This window comes from Muntiacus reevesi, chromosome 8 (genome assembly GCF_963930625.1).
Source record: "Muntiacus reevesi chromosome 8, mMunRee1.1, whole genome shotgun sequence".
NCBI classification, from domain to species: Eukaryota; Metazoa; Chordata; class Mammalia; order Artiodactyla; family Cervidae; genus Muntiacus; species Muntiacus reevesi.
Genome location: NC_089256.1, coordinates 45,987,621 through 46,011,881, shown reverse-complemented (window position 1 = coordinate 46,011,881; position 24,261 = coordinate 45,987,621). Strand labels below are relative to the sequence as shown.

Sequence of the window (24,261 nt, the reverse complement as noted above, 5' to 3'; positions counted from 1 at the left end):
GTGCACCCCACTTTTTCAATATATCCTGATCCTTTGGGGACTGCCTAAAGCCCAAGGCAGGAATGTTTTTGTTTAGTCGCCTAATCCAACTCTGCGACCCCATGGACTGCAGCATGCCAGGCCTTCCTGTCCCTCACCATCTCCTGAAGTTTGCTCAAGTTCATGTCCATTGCATCACTGATGCCATCCAGACAGGAATAGAGGACCATGATTTTGACTTATTTGAGAATTCTGATCTTACAATTCCAAAATCATTGCATGGTTGGGGGGCTGTGGTAGTGAGCAGCAGGGTTTAGGGCAGGTTTCTCAACAGGGGTAGTAACACTGACATTTGGGACTGGATAATTCTTGGTGATGGGGGCCTGTCCTGTACCTTGTAGGATGTTTACCAGGATCTCTGACGTCTAACTACCAGTAGCACCTTCTTTTGTGACAATCAAAAATGTCTTTAGATGGGGGCACAGTTACCTCAGTTGAGAATGTTGGTTCCCATTAATGCCGCTGCTTCTACCATCTCTCCTTTGGCCTCACAGGACTGGGTCTCAGTGTGGCCAACTGAAGCATACCCATCCCTGGCCTGGGAGTGCAGACACCCTGAGCTCTGGGCTTTGTGCTTTCTCTCATGTTCCCATCCAATTTAGGCTAAGGATCGCATCTAGTTCTCTCTGGTCTGTACCACTGTCCAGGTCTTCCTGGTTCACATATGGGGGTGAGGTTCAGGGATGCCAGAATAGGACTCCATCCGTGGGCTTCCCTGGCGGCTCAGATGGTAAAGTGTCTGCCCACAATGCGGGAGACCTGGGTTCGATCCCTGGGTTGGGAAGACCCCCTGGAGAAGGAAATGGCAACCCACTGCAGTATTCTTGCCATGGACAGAGGACCCTGATAGGCTACAGTCTACGGGGTCGCAGAGTCGGACACGACTGAGCAACTTCACTTTCACTTCACTTTTCATGGGGGGTGAGATCTGGGAAGGAAAACCCTGCTGCAGGACACTCTTCTTTCCTCCTGACATTTGTCCCCAAGACCAGGATGGGTTCAGCACTCAGGGTATGTGTGATGCACATGCACTCGCTTGCAGCTTCCTGGAATGAGATGAGCCTGGCTTTGAGGAGCGTGTAGAGTGAGACAGACATCCTGTTATGAACCAGTAAAGAAATAAACCCATCAGAGAACTCCATGCCTTGCTTGGATTAAGTCTCATCCTTTTAGGCAAAATGCATCTGAGGAAGAGCCAACAGGAGGAGAAGCAGCCTCTTGAGTTTCTTGTTTATCAGAGTCTCTGTGGGGTTGTGGTGTCTCTGCTCCTTCATCATTCCAGGAGGGCTTATGTTTCAGAACCTGAAATGTTGTAGACAGGAGCCAGTGTGGGGAGAGAGGGGAAAACCCTTGCATCCCTTTGTCTGACAGTGAGTTTGGGGGGCAGGTGGAGAAGTTGGCTATGGAGTGCCCTTCCTTTCTCCTTGATTAGGCGGGGCCAGGCTCCACCCCCAGGCCTCCGATCTACTCTGCTGGAATTTGTCTTCGAGCTAGAAGGCAGACTTCCCTGCCCTGCCAGCACAGAGGAGGGACTTACAAGAAGCCTCGTGTTGCAGAGAATTATGGTCAAATCTTGATTTGTGGGATAGGGCAGAGAGGTGCTTCAGGTGGCACAAACCAGCAAATTTTCACCTCATCAGTCCGCTGGGCTTTAAAACGCCTTGTGTGGTCCATTTGCAGCAAATTTTATCTCCTAATGATGCTTGATTCCAGCAGGTAAATTTACAATCCCCAAACAAACGGCCTCTAAAGAGCAGGGCTGAGGAAATGGCTGCAATACCTTCAGGATCTGTGCTCACCATTGGCCCTGAGTCTCCGTGTTCTCACCCAATGACACAGACCTGGTTCCCCGGCAACTCTTTGGGAACCTTTGACCTTCCCCATTTTCCCTAGCTCCATCTCCCTCAAGGAGCCAGTTTTCTCTGAAAAGCCGGAAGGGCATTAGAGAAGGGGAGAGAAATCTCATTATATGGGCAGCTTTGGGGCAATAAACACTCTGTGATTTGCAGCTTTTCAACTTAGAATGTTGTGATAATGCTCCGAGGTTTGCAGTTTCATGGTCCCAGACAGAGCTGGGTTCCCACTATTATATGTCTGTTTTATTCTGGGCTGGCTGGTCACATACGAACACAGAGGCCATGGGCAGGGCCAGACCTGGGTTTATATAACTTCCGGGATTGACATGAGACTCAGCCAGTATGGAATGGGGACATGGGGTTCATTCATCAGGCCAGAGGCTCTCTTGTGTTCTCACAGAGGGCACAAACCTGTACATGAGGCCAGGCACAGACCAGGAAGCCCACTGGGAACCCTGTTGCGCTGGTTCAAGGTCAGCTTACAGGGAGAAAGCCATAGTGCCGCTCTGCACTGGGGCCTTTCTCCCCACTACCTGAACCTGCGCAGCATCAGGCGGTGATGCTAACTCACAGCCCTCTCTGGCCCCCCAGCAGCCCTTGTGTCTGCAGGGTAACAGTGGGCTCTGAGCCTGGGAATTGGGTGGGTGGGCAAGAGAACTTCTAATAGGTCTGGGGTTCCAGCCCAGGCCCCCGAGCAGGGGGAGGAAGTTTGTCAGAACATGTGCTGATCAGAAATGGTTTTTTCCCTAATGGAGCAAGGAGAGAGAGGTGGTGGGGGCATTTGGAGAAGGGGACCCCTGCCAACTAGTACCAGACTGTTCCCCGCCTGGGAGACTCATCCTGAACATGTAAGCAGATGTCCCTCCCATTGGGGAGCACACTGAAGGCAGAGCCTACTTCTGCAGGAGCTGGAGGGCTGCATTCGGTTCTTTGTCCAGCTTGTATTGAGTTCTCATGAGCTTGGTGCTAGACGACGCCCTCTCTGAGGAGTCCCAGTCTAGGGGAGGCTGATGGAAACATGGTGGCCCCCACACAGCTGGGGGCGCCCAGTCAAGGTCCAGACTAATTGGTTTTCTGGCTCTTCTCCCAGCAGAGCTTTCCAGGCCCCACCCCAAGGCTTTCAGGAGATAACTGAGATGTGGGGTCAAGTCGCAGCTGGAAGCATCGGGGCAGCTCCCAAACTGCCAAGTCCTGGAGGGTCTTGTTAATCTCTGCCCCCCCAGGGCTGGCAGGAGGCTCCTCCCCAGTGCCCCAGATTCTCTGCTCTGGGTTAATTGCTTTCCACAGTCTGTTTGCTCTCGCCTGCTCCCCCTCCTCTGCCCTCTGCCTGTCCTGGGACCGATCATTTCCTCCTCGGTGCCAATCCGGACCCTTCAGTGGGCCCCAGGTGGCTGGTGTTTCTGTAGATCCTACCTGGATAGATGCAGGATGGAGAGAGGGTGTGTGTGACCTTAACCTCTGGTGTGTTTCCTCTCCTCTTGGATTCACGTCCACACAGCCCTCTTCTGGTGGGGGTGGGGCTCTGGGAAGGAGGCTGGTAGTACAGTGGGCCTTCTGTATTCACAAACATAGAACCTGCAAAGGGTGCGGGAGTTGGGGGCTACTGTACTCCACCACTGTATTGTTATATAAGAGACTCGAGCATCCTTGGATTTTGGTATCCATAGGAATCCTGTACCAATGTGAAGGACAGCTGTACCTGGCTCTACCATTAAAGCCCCGAGGCCTGTTCCTCATAGATGAAATGACGGGGTGCTCCAGAACAGGGCAACTCACAGTGTGGTCCTCAGACCAGCAGCCACATCATCTGAGATCTTATTGAAAATGCAGGCCCTCAGGCCTCCCCGCAGACTGCAGAGTCAGAAACTTTGGGGTTGGGGGCTGGCAACCTGTGTTTATCGTGTCCTCTGGGTGATGCTGATGCAGTTGAGGTTTGAGGACCACAGCTCTGGAACATCTCAGGGGTCCCCTTCTGACTGCCACTTTATGGATGGTCTCATCACCCACCTTGCCATAACTAGTGACTTGCAGAAATGCAGTAGCTACATTCTGGAGCACAGCGAGTTATCCGGAGGGCATCACTCAATTCTCAAACTTACAAAAACAATGCCAAACAAAACCAAACCCACTATGTATACCCTGGCTTTTTCCAGAAAGAGACTCAAGGAAGGTTCCATCCCAGGCCCATTAGGAAGGAGCCTGCAGAGGTGGGCCAGCCGTCTAGTGACCGGTACAAGGCACCTGCAGCACCCACCAGAGACTGAGGACCGCGGCCTGCAGGCCGCCCACCCTGATGTTCCCCACGTGCTCCGCAGCAGCATGAACGGGCCTGCCCTTTCGGATCCTCTGGGGAGGGCACTGCCCAGCGACTTTAACAGAAGAGGCCTCTTCCCCTCTTCTGTTAGCAGAATGCCCTAACATCTCGCTCCCGCTGCTGGCATTTAGCCCTTCGCTGGGTTAATTCAAGCAATACTAATAACCTGTTTCCCAATGAGAAGACCCCTTGCAGACCCCTAAATCCTCCACACTGGGGTGCTGATAACAGACTAAGAATCCTGTCTGGCCACCTGCAGTCATTCACAAAACAACATGGCAAAGGCCCAGCGCTGGACTGGATTGTGTGATGACACCAAAAGAAACAGAACTTTTGCCATTGACCTCCACAGACCAGCCGTCTAGAGAGGACCGGTGCCACGGTCCTCAGTGCTTAATAAGGGCTTTCTCTCTTCCTGCCTCCCTCCTCTTGCTTTCCTTCCTTACCCCCATCCCCCCCCTCCCCCGCAAAAAAAAACCCTCTGTCCTTCTTTGGTGCAGAAGGTTGCATCAGTTTCCTGAAAGTCCTCCTCTCCATCAGGTCAGGCTCAGCATCCCGCCTTCCACTGATTCTGTGAGTGGCCCGGCCCCAGCTGAGACCTTTCCCGGCCTTTCTCTGGTCTCCAAGGAGCCTGCAAGAAATGCAGCCTGAGAAAACAGCCTCCTTTCCCTTCCCCCACGGCTCTGTTCTCCTTGCTCACTCCCCCAAGCTCCCCAAGGCTCTCCCAAGCCTGCTTGCTCCCTGCCCTCCCAAACTCATGTTTTATGCAGGAACATCCCCATTCTCATGGAAAGTGCTGCAAAGTTTGGGAAAGAATTTGAAATCTCTTTTGAGAGGGTGGAGTAAAGGCAGGGTTATGGGGTTAACCTCAGCTGAGTTTTTTCCTTGGTTTAGTGGCTGTCCCTTCGTGTGTGTGTGTGTGTGTGTGTGTGTGTGTGTGTGTGTGTGTGTTCCTCGTTTCCCTTGTACCCACTATTTGCAGTGCAGTGCTGAGGGGGAGGGCCAGCACCCAAAGACATACAGGACTCCCTGCCCACCCACACACATGTGTTTGGAGCCTCCTCACCTCCCAGTGCCACATCCTGTCTCTCCTGCCTTCTGGGGAGCACCAGGAGTGTCTTACCTTGGATTGAAACACTTTCAGAAATTTAGAGGCACAGGGGCAGGGGTTGGAAAGAGATTGGCTTTTCAAATATTAGAAAGAAAATGAACGTATAAAAGTTTTTGGTAAAAAAAAAAAAAAGTTTTTGGTGATTGTCACAAGGCCTGATGTCCCTTTCTTTCAAAATATCAAAGTAGTTGTATGTGATTGATTTTTTTAAAAAATAAGATTAACTTGTTGAGTATATCAAATTATATGTTATAGCGTATTCTGTGAATAATTCTGAGTTTCCCCTTATAAAAGCGCCTGCTCTTTCAGAAGTCTAGTGTCTCTTTTCTTCTGACGGTTTTTAAGAGGTAGTCAGAGCCTTGAACAGAAGACTCCCTCTACAATACACTTGGAGTAAGACAAAGGACAGTATTATGTTTTCTGGACTTGGTGTTGGCGAGAAACAGAAAAGCACTTATTTTCAGAAAAGGAATTGTGGAAAGAAAGGAGAGGGAAATCTTTAAATCTCATTGAACACAATTCACTGCAAAGAACTTTATCTAATCAGCTTCATTCTGAGCCATCACCTTGAGTCATTTTTGATTCTTCTAACACTTCATTTTTATGGTCTTTCCAGAGTCCTAAAAACTGAAGATTTGCCTAGATTGAAACAAGTTTCTCTCTTCTTTCACATGTTAATTTATCTCTTGGTTTGCACCATGTTTTCCTAAATATGGTCTGGTTCTTTCACATGCAGGAGGAGGCTTAGGGAACCGATTGGAGCCATATAATGGTGTGGCCATCACGGGGGAGGGATTTGCTTGGGGGTCCCCAGCTTCCTCTAAACCCAAACCCCAAAGATGCCTGCTGCCTGCTGGGTCATGTTTTGTGTGTGTTTTAGTAGTTTTATTAAATGCTGTGACCCTCTCACACCTCCACAGATCTGCCTCTGAATCCTAGACCCAATAGTTTAAAAACTTGGGTTGCTGAGGACAAAACTTTTCCCTATCCTTGACTGAAGTAATTGATTTTACTTTCCTCCATACTTATTAGTGGAAATGTACTTGGATTCCTAGGAACCATTGATTTTTCTGTAGGTCATTTAGAAAGGAATGTCAAACAAGGTACATCATTATATGCCAACAAAAAGATTGATGTCACTTGTTTAACATAAAATCTTACTGCATAATTTTTAGAAATGATTTAGGAACATACAAAATACCCCAAACTAAACACATTATTCATTCTGAAAAAGTTTCAGAGTATAGAAGTATATTTGAAATCATATATTTCAAAGAAGTCTTTGTCCCCTAATATAGGGGGACATTTTTTTTTCTCTTATGTACTTTTAGGGCCTTCACATTTTCAGTCTTGTCTCTGGGGACTCTCCTATGTTAAACAAATCTAGAGTAAAATCTTCCTTTCTTTTTTTCCTCTGTAGCTTCCTTTGTCATTATTCTTTAAAAAAAAATTTATGGTGTATCCAGAATTCTACCATGGCTTTTGGTTGGATCAGGGGAGCCCAAGAGTGTCGTAGAGGAAAAGAGCAAAGTGATAAAGACACGGGTCCAAACCAAAGGCTACATATGGACATAAAGAGACATGGACAGATTAGTGGTCCCCAACTGACAAGTGACGAAGAAAGAGAACAACCCCAGATGCTCTCCTGATAATGAGTCCATCTGGGGGGCAAATGGGAGTTGTCGGGGCGATCTAAGCACCTTGGCAGGCTTCTCATTAGCTATGGACATGGGGTGGTCGGGCAAGCAGACCCAAGGGGAGGGTCCACTCTGAGACACTGGACTCATCTCTGCAGTTTCTGAAAGCTGGGGATGGCCCTATGTGAAAGAACTATGGGCCCCCTTGGGGGAGGCCACCAATGAGAAGAGCTGGGGGAGATAGTTGAAGAATTATTGGCAAACCCTCTGTAGCAAACCACTGTAGACTGATAAGGATGGTTTCTTTCAGCTTTGCCGGCTGTGTATATATACTCCTCTTCAAACAGGACCAAAAATAAGGCTGATGAATGAATATCTTACTAAAGGCCAAACCAGAAGGTGACCCGCCCGTGCCTCTCTCTTCTCCTCCCTTTGTTCCCTTTATATACCATGTTCCCTGCCACACCTTTCCTCTTCACAGCACTGGTAATGGAGGGATTAATAGAAGCTAACATTTATTGAGCAGTTACTTCATGCCAGGCTGAGATGATCTGACCCTGGCCAAATAGATCCTGCCAAATTCTTAGGTTCTTTTTGGTAAACATCAGTACCTGCAACCATCAGGGGTAGGTAAGGTCTATGGGTCTCCTCCCGCTTCATTACAGGTTACCATGGAAGGCGGTGTCAGGCCACATTCTCTCTACAGACAGACTTTATTAGTAAGCCAGCACAAAACAGTCATGCAGCCTGTTCTTTGAAGCTCAAGGCAGTCCCAGCCCCCTGCTCTTTTAAGTGGCCCGGTGGCACCTGGCCCAAGATGTTTCCTTTAGACAAATGTCAGAGGACTTGACTACCCATCTGGTTCATGCGTCTTGAACCTTGGAGGAAATGCTGAAGGTGGTGGAGCTGTTCAACGCAAAGAAGAGCTCAGGAGTGGAGACCCTGAAGGATGACACAGCTGACTGGTCATTTGTGACACTCCAATGATGTATTTTTTCCTTCCGATTTTAACTGAGATATTATAAAACAAATATAGAAAACCACAAAATACATATTTTACGAATGGCACTTTATATCACCACCCAGGTTGAGAAAAAAAATTTGGCAGTTGCTCTAGAAGCTTCTTTCTATTCTAATCTCAATCTCCCCCAAAAGGTAGCTTGACTTCTTGTGTGTCTTTATAGTTTACCTTTGTTTCCATGATGATTTATTACACAAAAGATATACAGCCTCAGCTTCCTGAACCCAGAACAAACCATGATTCGTGGAACCTGCAGCAGAAGAGGTTTAAATTAGACTGCAAAACGAATTTCTAGGAGTTTTTACTTAGACACAGTTCTGGTTGGGGGCAGGAAAAGGAAGATCACCCTAGTCCTAGGGCTGCCTTCAAAGAATTAGGCTGATGGGATGCCCCTGGCCTTCCCTGATCAGCAGATGAAGGAGCTTCTGTGATTGGGGTGATAGAGATAGGGGGCCCCTCATCCCACTGGCTAGCCTTGGAGGTTGCCCGGTGTCGGGGACCCCTCCTTCTGCCATTGGAGGCACGCTCTTCCTCCTGCAGCCTCTAATCCTGCCTGAGCCGGTCAGAGAGAGTGACTCTTGCAAGAAAGAATGACCAGCTGGGGGACAGGTCTGGGATCTGAGCCCACCCCATTCCCGGGTGACCAGGGCAGCCGAACAAACACACTCTGGCCCCAGGCCCAAGGGACAGCAGGCAAGGTGCCTGGAGGAAATGGGGCAGTGGAATAAGAGGAAAGTGAATGGTGTCCCTGCCTTCCCTCCGTTCAGTGTGTGGTTTCCATGGGGCCCTGAGTGTGTTTACAGGCAGCAGACCTGCATGGGGGGAGCCCCGGGGGACCTGGGCTGTGAGGCTGCAGGGACAAGAACGGGAAGACTAGGGGGTGAGCAGGGAGGGCTGGGGCACTTGAAAAACCAAATAAAAAGTTGGCTGTCGAATGCTTTTTGCCAACCATAGTCAATTCTTAATTATCCCCGTAATGGGAAGGAGCAGTGGCAGGAATGATTCAAAGCCGCAAATAATCCCAAACCATTTAAGCTACATGATTTTTAAAAGAGAGAGAGGGAGATTTCCCTTCCTAATGATGTCTGGCTCAGGCTGATGTTAAATGAGGGAAGTATTAACAGGGAGCTCCCCAGGGATCAAGGCTAGACCTAGTCTTATTTAACATGTTTATAAATTATTTAGAGTTCACAGTTCCTGATTTTGTGAACGGGTGCCGGGAGGGGGCTGTAAGCACTTCCAGGAGCCAGAGGAAACCCTCTTCCAGGGGTTATGTACTCCCTAGAGGGAATTCCTGAAGTGGGAAATGAGGAGATTGGAGGTGTCAAGCTAACCAGGCCAACCTCACAGGAGGAACATAGGTCAGGAACCCACACCCCGCCCCTGGTCAACAAGCCTGGCTAAAAGGAGTATGATGAGTCTCTCTCTGGAACTCATGGCTCCCAGCTTCTCCCTGAATTAAATGCATTCAAGGCCCTCCATAGAACAGTCTCAACCTCCTCTCCATCACCCCAGCCCTGTTTGTGACGTGAGGAACATCAGCCTGCAGGACCTGGCGACTTGCCATAGTCACACAGCTAAGTGCAAAGCACTTGGAATCGTACCCAGAGTCCTGACTCAGACCTCCCTGTCCCTCCATGTCACACTGGGTCCTGGCTGACTTCCACCGTCACACCTCACTTTCCTGCCTCTTCTGAATCTCCTGCCAGGGTTCTGTTGAGCTCAGGTACCACCTTGGAGGAGGAGACTTCCTTGCTCCTGAAATGCTCTCTGTCCCTACTCCAAAAACTAGTCGCTGATACCACGCTCTGCCTGTTTGACAGCCTCGGAGCTCTTGTCCTCATTCCTCGGAAGTCCTTGCTTGGCCTCTCCTGCTCGCAGACCCCAGTACTCTGTCTTGCCTTTGGCGTGCGCTATCCAGGGAGCAGTTGAGTGGAGAAGGAGGGGAAGGGAGTAGGCGGTTAGAGCTGACTCACAGGCCAGGTGTGCCCTGGGGGACACAGTGACCTGATTTCCTCACATAGCCCGCCCCTGCTGGTTTTCACAAGTGGTCCAGGGCGGGCTGGCTGCACAGGGTCTCGGACTGGTGTCAGGCCCTCCGCTTATTGCACAGGCCGCCGTCCCACGAGGTGCCCCATCACCTGCCCAGCATCATCACTACACCCTGCCCAACGGAAAGTCTCTGCAGTGGAACCAACTCTTCACGTGTCTCTCTACTGCACAAGGAAGTCTGAGATCTATTCCTAACCCACGGGAGAGCAGCCCTTGATTTGTGGAGGTTGTGTGGAGGGGAGAGTGTGGGCACGAGGACATTTACACTCCTGGACTTGCAGGAACCAAGTTATGTGCACATGCCCATGTTTATGGGGCCACTCCTGAAACTCTCCATTCCTGACTCCCTAGGCCCACAAAATGCTGCATGATGACATGCCCTAAAAAATTACTTGGTGACACATGCTACAGCACGGACGAACCTTGTGAACATTATTCTAAATGAAATAAGCCAGTCACAAAAGGACAAATATGAGTGATTCCACTTAACACGAGCTACCCAGAGTAGCCAGATTCGTAGAGACAGAAAGTAGAACAGTGGTCACCAGGGGCTGGGGGAGGGGAAATGAGGAGCTAGTATTGAAAGAGTACAGAGTTTCAGGTGGGGAAGATGAAAGTTCTGGAGATGGTTGGTAGTGGTAGAAGCAGTGTGAATGTACCTAATGCCACTGTATACTTTAAAAAATGGTTAAAATGCTAAATTAATGTTATGTATAATTAACAATTAAAAAATTTTAGGGGCTTTCCTGGTGGTCCAGGGGCTAAGACTCTGGGCTCCTGATGCAGGGGAGGGAACTAGATCCCACATGCCACAACTAAAACCTGGTGCGACCAAATTAATATTTTTTAAAAATTATAATAAGGTGAGCCAGTTCTCTGCCTTGTTAGCCTGAAGGCATGATCTTCTTCTGGCCTCGAGGTTTTCAGGGAGGGTGGGCATGCCCTGCCAGCATCCCACACCCTGAACAGGGAGACTTTCCGGGGCTCCATGGGTCTACAACTTGGTGACTAAACCTGAGACGATACATTTTTGCATGGGGGTTGGAGTGGGGTAGCTGATAGCAGAATCCACTGGAAAATGTAGATGACATCAAAAGCTTCCAGGTGATGAAATGTCAGATCAGCTGGTGGGTAGGGCCAAACAAAGAGTCAACTTTACTTTGCATGCTCAGCCGCTCAATCATGTCCGACTCTTTGTCAGGACATTGAACTGTACCCTGAACCAAAGGCAACCAAATGAACCAAAGGCAACCCTATGAACTGTACCCTGCCAGGTTCCTCTGTCCATTGGATTTTCCAAGGATACTGGAGTGGGTTGCCATGCCCCTCTCCAGGGGATCTTCCCAACCCAGAGATTGAACCCAATTCTACGGATTGAACCACCTGGGAAGCCCCAACTTCGCTTCCCACTACCCACCCCCCACCACCCTGTTGTGTGTAAGGCCACACATTTGGGGGAAAAAAGTAAAGTCACGTCCACAAGTTGCCAGCCTGGAGTTTGGCCTGGTGTGCTGGTTTGGACAGAAAGACCAGACAAATGGCCAGGGTTACAGTTGAGGCTGTCGGAAACAGTCTGCCATTTGGTTCTGACCTGGGCAAAACGGGATGTGTGGTGTCGTTCCTTCTGTACGGGATCGTCTGTCTGAGGTGAGGCTGAAAATCTACCCAGACTCCAGCAGGAAGGAAGCATTAGGTGGGGCCATCTCAATTGTGAATCCCCTCTGCCTGTTAAGGCTGTGGCTGAAGTGCATATGGACTTCATATCCAAAGTCTCTGAAATCTGATCGTGGTGGCAGGCAACCCTTGAAGCTGGCAAAAGGCAGCTTTAGCACAAATGAAAGTTAGTGCTATTTACACAGCAGGTAGTAAACTTATATGGAACTCATAACCCCTGGAGGTGGCATAAGCTAAATATAGGAATAGACTCAGTGAGAGCGTGGAAATGCTTATGGATGACAAGCCATAATAGGTGTTCCGGGGGTGCTGGGCTATGGGCCGGCTTCTGTTTTCTCTGGAGGCAGCCTGAGTGCTCTCAGAGATGGAGTGGGCCATCCTGCCTCTCGGCTTCTGTTCTGATTTGTCTCATGCTCTCTGCCTCGCTTTATCAGTCAAGTGACGGGCATCTCCAGGCATCCCTGGTCGCCCCTTCTAGGAGATTGCCCTTCAGAGTCTTGAGGATTTTTGACACCAGCATCCCCCACCCCCATCCCACTGATATTCTTGTTTTTTTTCCCCCAGGCTGCAGAGTCTCAGTCCTTTAGCCTTTCTTTTTAAGATGTGCTTTATACCCCATATCTCCCTTTGAACCACTGTCCAGCCACTGTGTGATCAATTTCAGGGCTGGCTGAGGAAGGTCGACAGGACCTGGCCAGGATAACTGGGACGAAGGGAGCGTGGTGGCCTTGTGGTCACACTGAAGTGGCTGGAACAGAGCAGCCCTGAGCTGCAAGACACAGTACTGGAGGCCAAGGGATCTGGAAGAAGGAGCAGCTGTCAGCCTCCTTCCCTGTCCTGCACCCATTTGAGCTGAACATGCGTTTATGAAGCAACTACGTTCTCTGCATGAGGCATGTGTATAGCACCTAGGGTGAATCAGTCCTCCAGCGAGAAGCCCCGCTTTCCTCTCTATCCTGCAGAGCTCTACTCTAGGCCACCTGGCAGAGGCCTCCATCCTGCTAACTCAGTGTTATGGGGCGATGCCGGGACTGGCAGGGAAGCCTAACCAACCACTGAGTTTCTCTTTCTGCCTGACTCCCTCCACTCCCAGGCTGGTACTGTTTAGCTCTTAGGGTTTTCAAAGATATAACTTTGACCCCTGGTTCGTGAGAGTCCATTAACAAATAAGCTATGTCATATAAGCTTCTATCCTGGATCGATTTTCCTCTTTCTGCAGGAAAGGAAGAGTGCTAACTGCCTGGTGTCTGGGATGCTGTGGGTGCCCTGCAGCCCGCGCTCTGCCTCCCCCATGGGCCTGTGAACGTTCAACTGCTTGCTTCCCCAGCTGAGTGAGCTGTTCTTTTCAGGAGCAACCGACTGCACACAGATTCCTGAGCCATGATCTCATCAGCTCGTGAGAGGCTGAGCACGTCCACCAATTCCACTCACATGGGAGAGAGAGGGGCACTTCAGGATCCAAGTGGGGTCAGGAGAGGCTCAGGGTTTCACCCTTTAGGTTAGCGCCAGGGCTGGTGTAGGCACAGGTCTAGTCCTCCATCTCCTATGTCTGTCTGCAGACGTTGGTGTGGATCCCCTTCAGGGGCGGGACTGGCTGGCAGGCTTCCCATTTCCATCACTACACCCACACCAGAGCCCCCAGGACACAGTCTTGCAGGGGTGGCCCAGCCCTAGCTTGGACCCTTTCCCACCCACACTGTCGTCTTCAGCATTCATGTAGTCATCAAATATTTAGTCCAACTGCAGTGCTTCCCAAAGTGAGCCCATGGAGATTTTGGATTGGAACCATCTGGAATGATGGTTAAAATGCTGGCTCCTTGGCACTGTGCCAGACCCCATGCATCAGAATCTCTGGGTGGAACCTGGGGATCTGCATTTTAATGAGTTCCCCCAAGTGATACTCTTATGCCCTAATGTTTGAGACTTGCTTACTGTGATGCGTGATTTTGTGTCAACTTGACTGGGCCGCAGTGCCCAAATGTTTGGTCAGACATTATTCTGGATGTTTCTGTGAGGATGTTTCGGGATGAGATTCACATTTAAATTGGTGGACTTTGAAGAAAGCAGATTACCCTCTACCCTGTGGGTGGGCCTCATCCAATCAGTTGAAGGACTGAATTGAACAAAGACTGACCTCCCCTTGAGCAGCAGGGGATCCTGCCAGGTGATGGCCTTCAGACTTGAACTGCAACATTTGCTCTTTCCTGGACATGTAGCCTGCCAGCCTACCCTGCAGATTTACATGGCTAGACAGCTATATAATTCCTATAGTTCTGTTTGTCTAGAGAATCCTGACTAAAACACTGACTTGCTATGTGCAAGGCTCTGGCCATCACAATCAAACCTGGGCAGATGAAAGCATGCAGACCCCTGCCTGGCCCCACCCATCAGCCCTGGCTCTGCGGTCACATGCTCCAAGGTACCAGGGAGGCTGGTGGGGCAGAGCAGTAAATGCCATTGCCTTGCCCTGACTCTGCTGTGAGTGGGGTGTCCCAACCTTGTTGGCCTCCACAGGACAGGGTTTAGCTTCTGTTGTCAGACTTAAATAAAAATACAGAGTGCCCAGTGGAATTTAAAATTCAGATAAACAATGAAATATATGTTAGCATAAGTATATCTCCTGTAATATTTGGGACATACTTGTACTAAAAAATTATTTGCCATTTATCTGCAATTCATATTTCACTGGACATCCTGTATTTTATCTGAGAACCCATGAAATGAGCAATTGTTTCCTGCTAATTACAAAGCCCTTTACAAAGGGCTTTATCAGGTGTGATCTCTTTCTTTCCTTGCGACAATGGGGAGGCAGAGCAAACATAATCATCATCCTCATTTCACAGTAGAAACTGAGGCTAGGAGGCTGGCACATGTTCCCAACTGAGGTCAGAGCATCCCTGGCTGCACAGTGGAAACACCTGAAGGACTTTTAAAGCTCTAACATGTCTTTGGGTGATGTGTGTGATGTCTCCAACTTTGAAATGTATCAAAAAATAAAATGGATGAATGCGTGGGTAGAAGGATAATGAATAATATGTGAAAAGCAAATACAGCAAGATGTTGATGATGGAATCTAGGTGGTGGGTATACAGGTGTTCACTTTACAATCTTTCAACTGCTTTATATGCTCAAAAATACTTATAAAACCTCGGAGGAGAATAATGTGAATACACAGGCCCCACTCTAGACAAATCAAATCAGGAACTCTGCAGGCAGCAGTATATTTTCAAAGCTACCCAGGTGATCTGATCTAACCCATCACTTCTCTGTATGTACCAGGAACCACCTGAAGGGTTTGGGTACCCTATACCCGTTATTCCCCAACTGAGAGTTGCTCAGAGTCTGGGTTCCTCAGAGTCCTCCCCAGACTTTCTAATCCAGTAGATTTGGGGTGGGACATGAGAATTTACATTTCTGACAAGTTCTCAGGGCATGCAGATGCTGCTGGTCCAGAAACCACACTTTGAGGAGCACTGCCCTTACATACAGGGCTTCCCTGGTGGATCAGTGAGTAAAGAATCTGCCTGCCGTGCTGGAGACGCAGGAGACTCACATTCGATCCCTGGGTTGGTAAAATCCCTTGGAGGTGGGTATGGCAACCCACTCCAGTATTCTTGCCTGGAGAATCCCATGGACAGAGGAGCCTTGCAGGTTATAGTCAGTAGGATCCCAAAGACTCGGACACGACTAAGCACACACGAATGCATGCCCTCACACACACAGCCAAACACAGGATGGATAAACCATATGCCTTGTCCATCTGCAGAGGAAGCTGTTAGCTGTGCCAGGGTCAGAGAAGGCTTCACAGAAGAGTGGGTATTTGCATGAGCCTTGAAGGGTGGGAGGTTTCCATTGTAGGGGAGGACATTTTGTGTGGAGGGAATAGTAGAAGCAAAGGGACGAGGGTAGGCAAGTGCCTGAGGGGTAGTGAGGTTTGGGATGGAGAGGGAATGGTCAGGGAGGAGGCAAGATGAACAGTTTGTACCAGATGGAAAGAATGTTTAGATTTGATCATGTAGGCATTGGGGAGCTAGTGGAGGCTTAACAGCAGAATAATGGGACCAAATCATCCTTGTTGACTATTGTTCTGGCAGCTCTGTGTGGGACGGATTGGAGAGGAGAGATGAAAAATAGGGAGCGAATTTCAGAGGCTATTGTGAGTTTCTGGAGTGAGCGCTGTGGAGGGTCCGCATAATCACAGCACTAATGATGATGATAAAATAATGGCTGATATTTGTCGAGTGCTTTATAAGTGCCAGCCGGTGCTGGGTGCTTTTGCAAACATTTCATCTTTACACTGCCTTGTGTGGTCTCACAGATGAGGAAACCGACTGATGGAGAGGTTAAGGAGTGCCCAGGCTGGGATGTGAATGAAGGGCTATGCGTTTAGTGTGAGCACTCACACAAAGGCAGGGAGGGTGGCCTAGGGGAGGAGGCCAGCAGGTCCCTGCCTTGGCCCCCACTTCTGCGGGTAGTCATCAGTTTTCTCAGCACTTCCCCTGCCCAGGCCGAGGCCTGAGCCAGGAGAGGCACAGCTGGATGGGGAGCATTCACTACATTCCTTCACCATCAGCGGGCAGAGTTTGTTTCCTGGCACACAGGGGCCCAGCTGTGCCTCCCTCCACCCCTCCCCCACCCTCAGCCTGCACCCACTCTCCGTCCCTCCCATCCAGTCCTCCCCACAGCTGCCTGCAGACCACACCTGCAAGCACTTGACTAAAGCTTCTAGGAGCAAAACGATATTGCTTCCCTCTCCCTTCTATCAGAGGACACTTCCAGGCACCTCCCCAGGTTTCCTGTGTTTCAGATGCTCCTCCAACTGGCCCTGACCATGGCCGGTCTATGCCCAGGCAGCTCCATTATGGAAATGGAGGTGGGTGGGGGTGAGAAAAGACCTGCAGGGTGAGTAATAAAGTCCTCATAGAAAAATGCCTGCAAATAATAAGCCTGTGAGCTGTCATTCTTATTATAACTGAGCTCTATGAATGTGGAGCTTAAGAGACTTTGGCACTGATGACCAGGTTTCAAGAGAGACATTCATTAAGCACTGGAAGGGCTTTGTCAGAGCTTGACCATCTTTCTGTCTCTAAGAAGGGCTGCTTTGATACCGGGTCAGAAAGCGCTCACTGTACTTCTCTTAAAGACCCCCCTCCTCTCCTCTCATCCCCTGGCCCAAGGCTAAAGCTCTCTTCTGCCCCCCACCAGGCCCCAAGGCCTGTCCACCTGGAAGGTCCTTGAGCACGTGCCCTGCCCCCCACCCTCAAACTAGAAGGACCAGTCACCTAGTTCGTAGTTGCTAAGGGCTGAGGGAGCAGTGAGGACCTATGTTATGCACCTGCAGGAGAAACCTCATGAAATGAGTCTGAACCTCAGGCCTGTGCATATGCATAGGTCAGTGCATATGCACATTTGCATATCTGGGGCAGTGGCAGGGATGCAGCCCCTACCTGGTTTTTCTTCAGACCCTGCAAAGACCTGCCTGTGCAGGAGAAGTGGGTCTCAGCTGGCAAGAGGGGGATGGGAGCACTTCCCGGAAAGACTTGCTGGGGCTGGATGCATCTCCAGCATCTCCAAAGCTGCAGAACCCGCCCCATCACTCACCCACCTGTGAGCCTCCTCCTTCCTGGACTGCAGCGTGATGTGTGTGGGGAGCAGGTGGGGGATGCTGTGCCTGAGCCCTTTCTGCCCTCGGCCAACTATTTGCTGCCAGGTGGATCTGGGCGCTGATGTAACATGCTCAGAGAACGGCAGTCATCTCCCAGATGGCCTGTGACCTTATCCTGATGAGTTGTGACACAATTATGTTCTGGAAGTTCAGGCATCTGAGCTGGCAGGACCCAGATCAAGAGGAACTACACCTGGTGACAAAACTCTCAGCCCTCCAGGAGGAAACCCTGGAGGGATTTGAGGCACCCCAGGATCCTCCCTGCTTCCTCACCTCCCTGCCCTGTGCTGGACTCCAAGCTGTCTGCCTGCCCTGGGAATCTGCAGCCTACCATGTCTGTAGCATTGCACAAGTCCTGCACAGACTCCAGCCTCTTATCCCTTCACTGTTTTATTTGTTGTCCAAACACCACTGTAAGAGCAGTAACAAACCAAAAGGAGGAAAGATCCCTCCATTCATGACAACAGGTGAACCATTGAGTTTTCTTTATTCACTTCTAGTCCCTGTCCTTATTCATCCCTCCCTCCTTTCCCCTCAACCCCTCCCACTTCTTTTTGTTCTTCCTCTCTCCAAGGGGAAAGGGGGAGACTCCAGAACCTTCTATAGCCAGCCTTCTCTGCCCTACGCACCTTGGGGGTAGGGGAGGAGACCCACCCACCTGCAGCACAGAGGTCTGGGGTCCTGTCCTCAGAGGTCTGGGGTCCTGCCCTCAGCTGGCTTCATCTCCAAAGCTGGACTGGACCAACCCTTGTACCCTGAACTTGGCAGCTCATTGGCCGGCTCCTCTCAGGAGTCTAGAGGCCCAGGCCTGCTTGGCAACCTGACTGAGAAGCTGGGGGTGGGAAGGGAGAGAAGGATAAAATGTAACCTGAACACAGAAAAGTCAGGGAGTCAGACTGAGATGAGCAGTCATCCCTTCTCATTCCTGCTTTAGTCTCAATGCTGCTCACTCCCCAAAGAGGGTATTAAGAGTGGTTTCTCAGGGCACTTTGGGATTCAATCACTTCTAGCTCCCAGATTTCTGAAACAAATTATGTAGACACTCTGAATTACCTGTCCTAGGTCGGTAGGGACTCTCTCAATTTCAGACTCCCAGCCCCAAGTTGCTCGAAGCCTTAGGTAGTGTGAACCATCAAGACTTGACTTGGAGCTGGATGCAGGGGGAGAGGCAGATCTGGCTCATCTTCCCCATCCGGCCATTTGGATCTGGGGCCACTTTCAGGTCCTCCAACTTCTCATCTGTTGAATGGAAGGATGGCAACCTGTCGGCAGACTTCACAGGCGATCTGATGGGGTCCTGGTTGCAAAAACCTTCAAGAGCCCATCAAGGGAAGGGGCTATGCATGCACCCTGACATGCTCCTTTCTGCTGAGTCATTTCAACTGCATCCGCCCAGCTTCACAATCACTCTCACTGCCTCCTTGCTCCCCAGGACTGGACCTGTTCACCCAAGAGTATCAGTGGGATTATCTGGAGCTAGTGGATTAAACGAAGAGCTGAATAAAGTCAAACCATAGCATAAGATAATGCCAAATAGTGTATAGTCCAAGAACAACTTTTCTTTGATTCAAGTTCTGGGGATGACTGGTCCAGGCTGAGTTTTGCACATAGACAATAAAGGGATTGATCAGGAGTGAGGGGAGAGACCAGGAATGTGCTGGATGAAAAGGAAAAGGGCTGGCGTGTTGCAGATGGAGCAGCAACTCCATATATTACCATGTAGTTTAGAATCACATTGATTTGGACAAATCACACATTAAGTCAGTGCACACACAATATTAAAGCATGACTCCAGCCAATCTGTTACTGCTGGTTTCCTGGAAGTACTGGAGAGCCAGTGTTGTAGAAAAGTCTGCAGCAGCTGCCCTCCTAGCCCGTCACCAGGGAGAGTGGAATAAGAGGGTTGAAGTTGCAGTAGGAGGGAGGCAGATTAGACAGTGGAAGAACTTTCTGCCTAGAAAGGTGAGAGGCTCTTCTCAAGCCTATCCAGACTGGGAAGTGACCCAACTGCTGCCTGTCCCTCAATAGATTCATTCAGTCTACAGACTTAAGCACTTACTATGCTCACTGTGCCACCTCTTTCACAAGCATTTTGTCTTTATCACAAGTCTATGCAGTAGTTGTTATTGGTGCTATTGTTGTTGTCACTATTACTGTTACCCCTCATTTAGAGAGAAGGGAGGCAGTAGGCCCCGTGATTAAGAGCAGTGCTAGCCACTGCTCCCGCTGAGGGTGTTGTTGATCAGTTTAGCGGGAGCCAGGCCTTTCCACTCAAGTCCACTTGCTTCTCACCCCATCCTCTTGCTTGCCTAAAAGCCTGAGGGAAGCTCATCTGCAGAGGCACACTGCCCCCTCCCAGCAGTGCATGAACTTCCCCCACTGGGCATTCAGGACGGGAGGCTCTCACTCATTCATTTAACAGGCACAGGTGCTGGGGATCCAGAGGTGAACATGACATTATTCTTGTCAGCTCTTGGCAGACCTGTTAATATCTTTGCTTCTCAGCCCACACTGGATTCGAAAAACATTTCCGATCCATTACCTTGAGCAGAATTATCACCTGCCACATCTTCTTTCTCAAGGCTGGCTGCTTTATGAATGTCTAGACTTTCAGTCATGAGTGGGCACATTATCCAAAGTCCCTTTGGCTAAGAGCAAAGATTCCCTACCCTTTGTTCCATCATTCAGTCATTCTCATTCAACAAATAATTCAGTGTCAATACATCGGGTGTTATGTTAGGAGCTAGGGATACAGGGCTGAGCAAAACAGACACAGCTCTTGCTCTTAGGAGTTTACAGACGTTAACCAAACAACTCCCCCATCCTGCTCTGCTGTATTGCCAAGGACTAAGGTGCTGTGGCTTCCTCACAAAGCGTTCAGAGGGCCATTTCTGCCCCAGAGTCGCCCTGTCCTGTCTTCTGGGAATCACAGCCACGGGGCAGTGCCCAGGGACCAGGTCTTGGTTGATCCTTCCCTTTGGAAGGTGACAAAGGATGTCTGCCGTGTCCTCTGGCTCCTGATCCGGCCCTTCCTGTGAGAGTGGCCCCAATGAACAGACTTAGAGGACCCCTCAAGAGGAGGCTATTCTGCTCTGCCCCCAGAAAGAAGGTGTGTTCTAAAGAGGGGGCCTGTTTCTCTGTGGAATTTGATGGCTTGGCAAAAGCACGGACACTAGAGTTAGGCTGATGTGGATTCCAGTCCCAGGACTGTCACTGCTAGCTGTGTGACTTGGGCCAGTCATGAACAACTCTGGGCCTTAGCTCCTCAGCAGTGAAGTGGGGGCAGTAACACCTCCCTCGCAGAAATGCTGCCATGATTAAAGCAGATACTGTTCAAGAACGCTTCTGAGGCACAGTTGACACTTCATAAAGGTGTGTGCATCCTTCTTCAGTGTACACCCGACTTTCAACTTCTTAAAGACCTGATTACCTCGTGAGTTCACACAGGAAGGATATTACATTTTAAAGGTAAAGAGGGTAAAGAACCTGCCTGCCAAAGCAGGAGATGTAAGAGATGTGGGTTTGATCCCTGGGTTGAGAAGATCCCCTGGAGGAGGGCATGGAAACCCACTTCAATATTCTTGCCTGGAGGATCCCATGGATGGAGGAGCCTTGGGGGGCTACAGTCCATGGAGTCATAAAGAGTTGAACATACCTGAAGCGAGTTAGCCCCTGTACCCAAAGGTAAGGAACCATAAAATTCCCTTGTCATATAGCCACTAGGCTAGAACAGTCATTGTCAAAGTGTGGTCCTGGACTCAGCATCGCCTGGGAACTTGTTACAGATACAAATTCCTGCACTCCCCTTCAGAGCTACCGAATCAGGAACCCTGGGGATGGGGCACAGCAATCTACTCTAACAAGCCCTCCAGGAGATTCTGGTGCAGGCTGAAGTGTGAGAACCCCGGGGATGGAGTTGCAAACCAGTTGTCAGTTGTCAGTGGGCCAGATTCTTTCACAGATGTGTTTTGCCTGGCTTCTGTCATCAGCTGGAGCTGAGTTACAGCTGCCCCGCGGAGTGGCTGTGCCCTTCCAAGGGGCTCCAGGCCTCGCTTCGCGGTGCACGCTCTCCTGTGTTACCCCAGCTGGCCTTGCTCACGTGGCTGCTCGGCCCCTGTCGGCATCCAGCTTGAAGTTTGCAGTTGGGGCTCTAGGTCAGGGGATGGTGTGGACCTGTCTTTCAGTTCGCAGCTCTGCTTTAGCTGATCTTGAATGTCACTGAGCTCCCTGGCCCAGCAGGAAGTAGAACGGGTAGATGATTTTCTAATTCCTAAAAGCAGCAGTCAGGTCCTGCTGGTTTCGCTTCAGGATTTGGTTTGAAGTGTTGTGAATTCTCAGCACATCACACACACCCACATTCAACTGTAAGTCCAAAAATACCTTCCACAGCCAAATAGAGATGATTTTTTACATTCCCTGCTACCTTGGATTATCTGCCTCGCTGCTCTCTGCCACCCCCACTGTTGGCCCAGCTGATGAGCAGTGACTGGAAAGCGACGCTAATGTGAAGGAGAAGAGGGTGCTGGTGGCACCAAGTCCTGCTGCACTGAGCAACTCAGAGAGGCGCAGAGGGCTTCCCTTACCCCTGAGTATAAATACAGGTGGGCTCCAAGGGGGAGGGGGTGCACTGGGAGGACCCAGGGCTTGTGAGGTCCGAGGGGTGGAGCAGGATGTGAGTGTAACTGGGAGCTCCCACTGCAGAAGTTGGAACAGAAAATAATGATCAATGGCCCTGATAGCAGCAGAAGAACTGAAAAAGATTAATCCAGTACCCAGTATGGGATGGGAAGTAGAAAAGATGCTCCAGGCAGGGAGTGAGGAGCTGAGCTGGAGACAGCCTTGGGGCAAAGATGAGAAGAAGGCCCAGGAAGCTTCCCTGCTCAGCACCCCCACAACTGCAGAGACCACCAAGCCCCCCTTTCTTCCTGGAGGAATCAGCTCTCCAGCAGCCCTGTAAGCAGGTGGGAAACCAGCTGGCTAAGAGCATGGGTTTTAGCTTTGAATGGACATGAGGCCAGATCTGGGCTGGGTGACTCTGGGCAAGCAAGCCAACCTCTCTCAGTTTCCTTAGCTGTCAGAAGACAATAAAGCTTATTTTATAGTATATGGTAAGGATCATGCTGCCTATCATAGAATAAAGAAAACAGTAAAGCTTAGATATAATTATTAAAGAGTAGGAATCATGTATTATCTCCAGAAGACCTGGTATCTGGGATTTGGCAAGTTGGGGTCATTGGTGAGGAAAATGTGTTCAGAGGTAAGCATTAAGTCAACAGAAGAACACAGAATTCTCTCTCCCCAAAGAGATAGAGAGAGAGTGTGTGGGTGTATGCATTCTAAGCTGTTTAGTCATGTCCGAGTCTGCGAACCTATGAACCATAGACTGCCAGGCTCCATAGACTGTCCATGGAATTCTCCAGGCAAGAATACTGGAGTGAGTTGCCATGCCCTCTTCCATGGGATCTTCCCAACCCAGGGATCGAACCCACGTCTTCAGCAGCTCCTGCACTGCAGACAGATCCTTCACTGCAGAGCCACAGGGGAAGGCCTGAGAGAGAGTGTATCCTCCCCCAGTTCTTGAGGCTGTTGGCATTTATTAGTGCCCTTGATAAGTGTTGGTTTATGGTGCAGAAAAGATGCAGGAATGTCCTGACACTGATGAGTGGCAGACACTTATGTGGTCACTAGGAGGTGTGGTTGATGTGAAGTGACCCCTATCATCTCCAAATCCAGTTGCCCTGGCATGGGGAGGAGCTGTCCCAGCTGGAGCCTAAGGGAATGGACAGGATGACCCCGCATGTCCTCACAAGGCATTATGAACCTCAGGAAGACCCAGATTTCCCTCTGCCCTCTCTGGTAGAGAATCTGCCTGCAATGCGGGAGACCTGGGTTTGATCCCTGGGTTGGGAAGATCCCCTGGAGAAGGGAAAGTCTACCCACTCCAATACTCTGGCCTGGAGAATTCCATGGACTGTATAGACCATGGGCGTCACAAAGAGTAAGCCATGACTGAGCGACTTTCACTTTCTCTTACCAAACTTGATATTTCCAGTTGTGTTGCGGGGGTGTTGTGGAGAGCTTGGAATGCAAACAGCTGCCCTCCCACCCTCCAAGCTTAGAGGCATAGCACCCATTCAACCTCCAGCTTACCCACTGCAAGTCACCCCCAGAACCATCATCCCTTCTGACTCAGGTTCATTGCTTCTGGGGAGACCAGCTCTGAGAAAAGGACCCCGGAAGGGGGATTAGCAACTGTGCTTTTCTGACTCTGTCTAGCTGTGTAAACGGTTTACAGCCAAACAGATCAGACCGTAATTATCACAATTATAATGAGAGGGGAGAGCATGGATGCAGACACATAATCCAGATTAAAGTGTGACGGGAAGTTTCACTGCCTCCCAAGGCCCTTTGTGTGCTAATCCTGTGTGAGTCTGTGAACCTGAACTTGCTGGGGCCCATCCTGATAATCTGGTGATGTGGAGGCCAGTTGATTTTTCAATTTACAACTTTCTAGAAAAATGTGTGGGGCCTTGGAGATTGGAAGAGCACGGGATGGAGAGGGGGGCAGGGAGGGATGAAGGTGCAGACAGCAGCTCTGCTCAAGGCTCCAGCCCTGGAGAGGTTGCGGGCTGGCCTGGTTCATGCTGTGCTTGGCATAGAGGTGAGGAGGCAGAGCCCTAGGCCAGACGAGAGTGCCATTTGGGCCCATTCTCAGGTGGCGCTAGTGGCAAAGAACTCGCCTGCCAACGCAGGATATGCAAGAGTCGTGGGTTTGATCCCTGCATTGGGGAGACCCCCTGGAGGAGGAAATGGCAACCTGCTTCAGTAATCTCTTTTCTTGCCTGGAAAATTCCATGGAGAGAGGAGCCTGGCGGGCTACAGTCTATGGGAC

General features: G+C 50.1%; 1 protein-coding gene across 2 annotated transcripts in view; it reads left to right on the top strand.

Moving 5' to 3' along the window:
- The window catches only part of SEMA5B (semaphorin 5B), a 123,288-nt gene that overhangs the window by 35,370 nt on the left and 63,657 nt on the right, over positions 1-24,261 (top strand). The gene's annotated exons all lie outside the window — the stretch shown is intronic.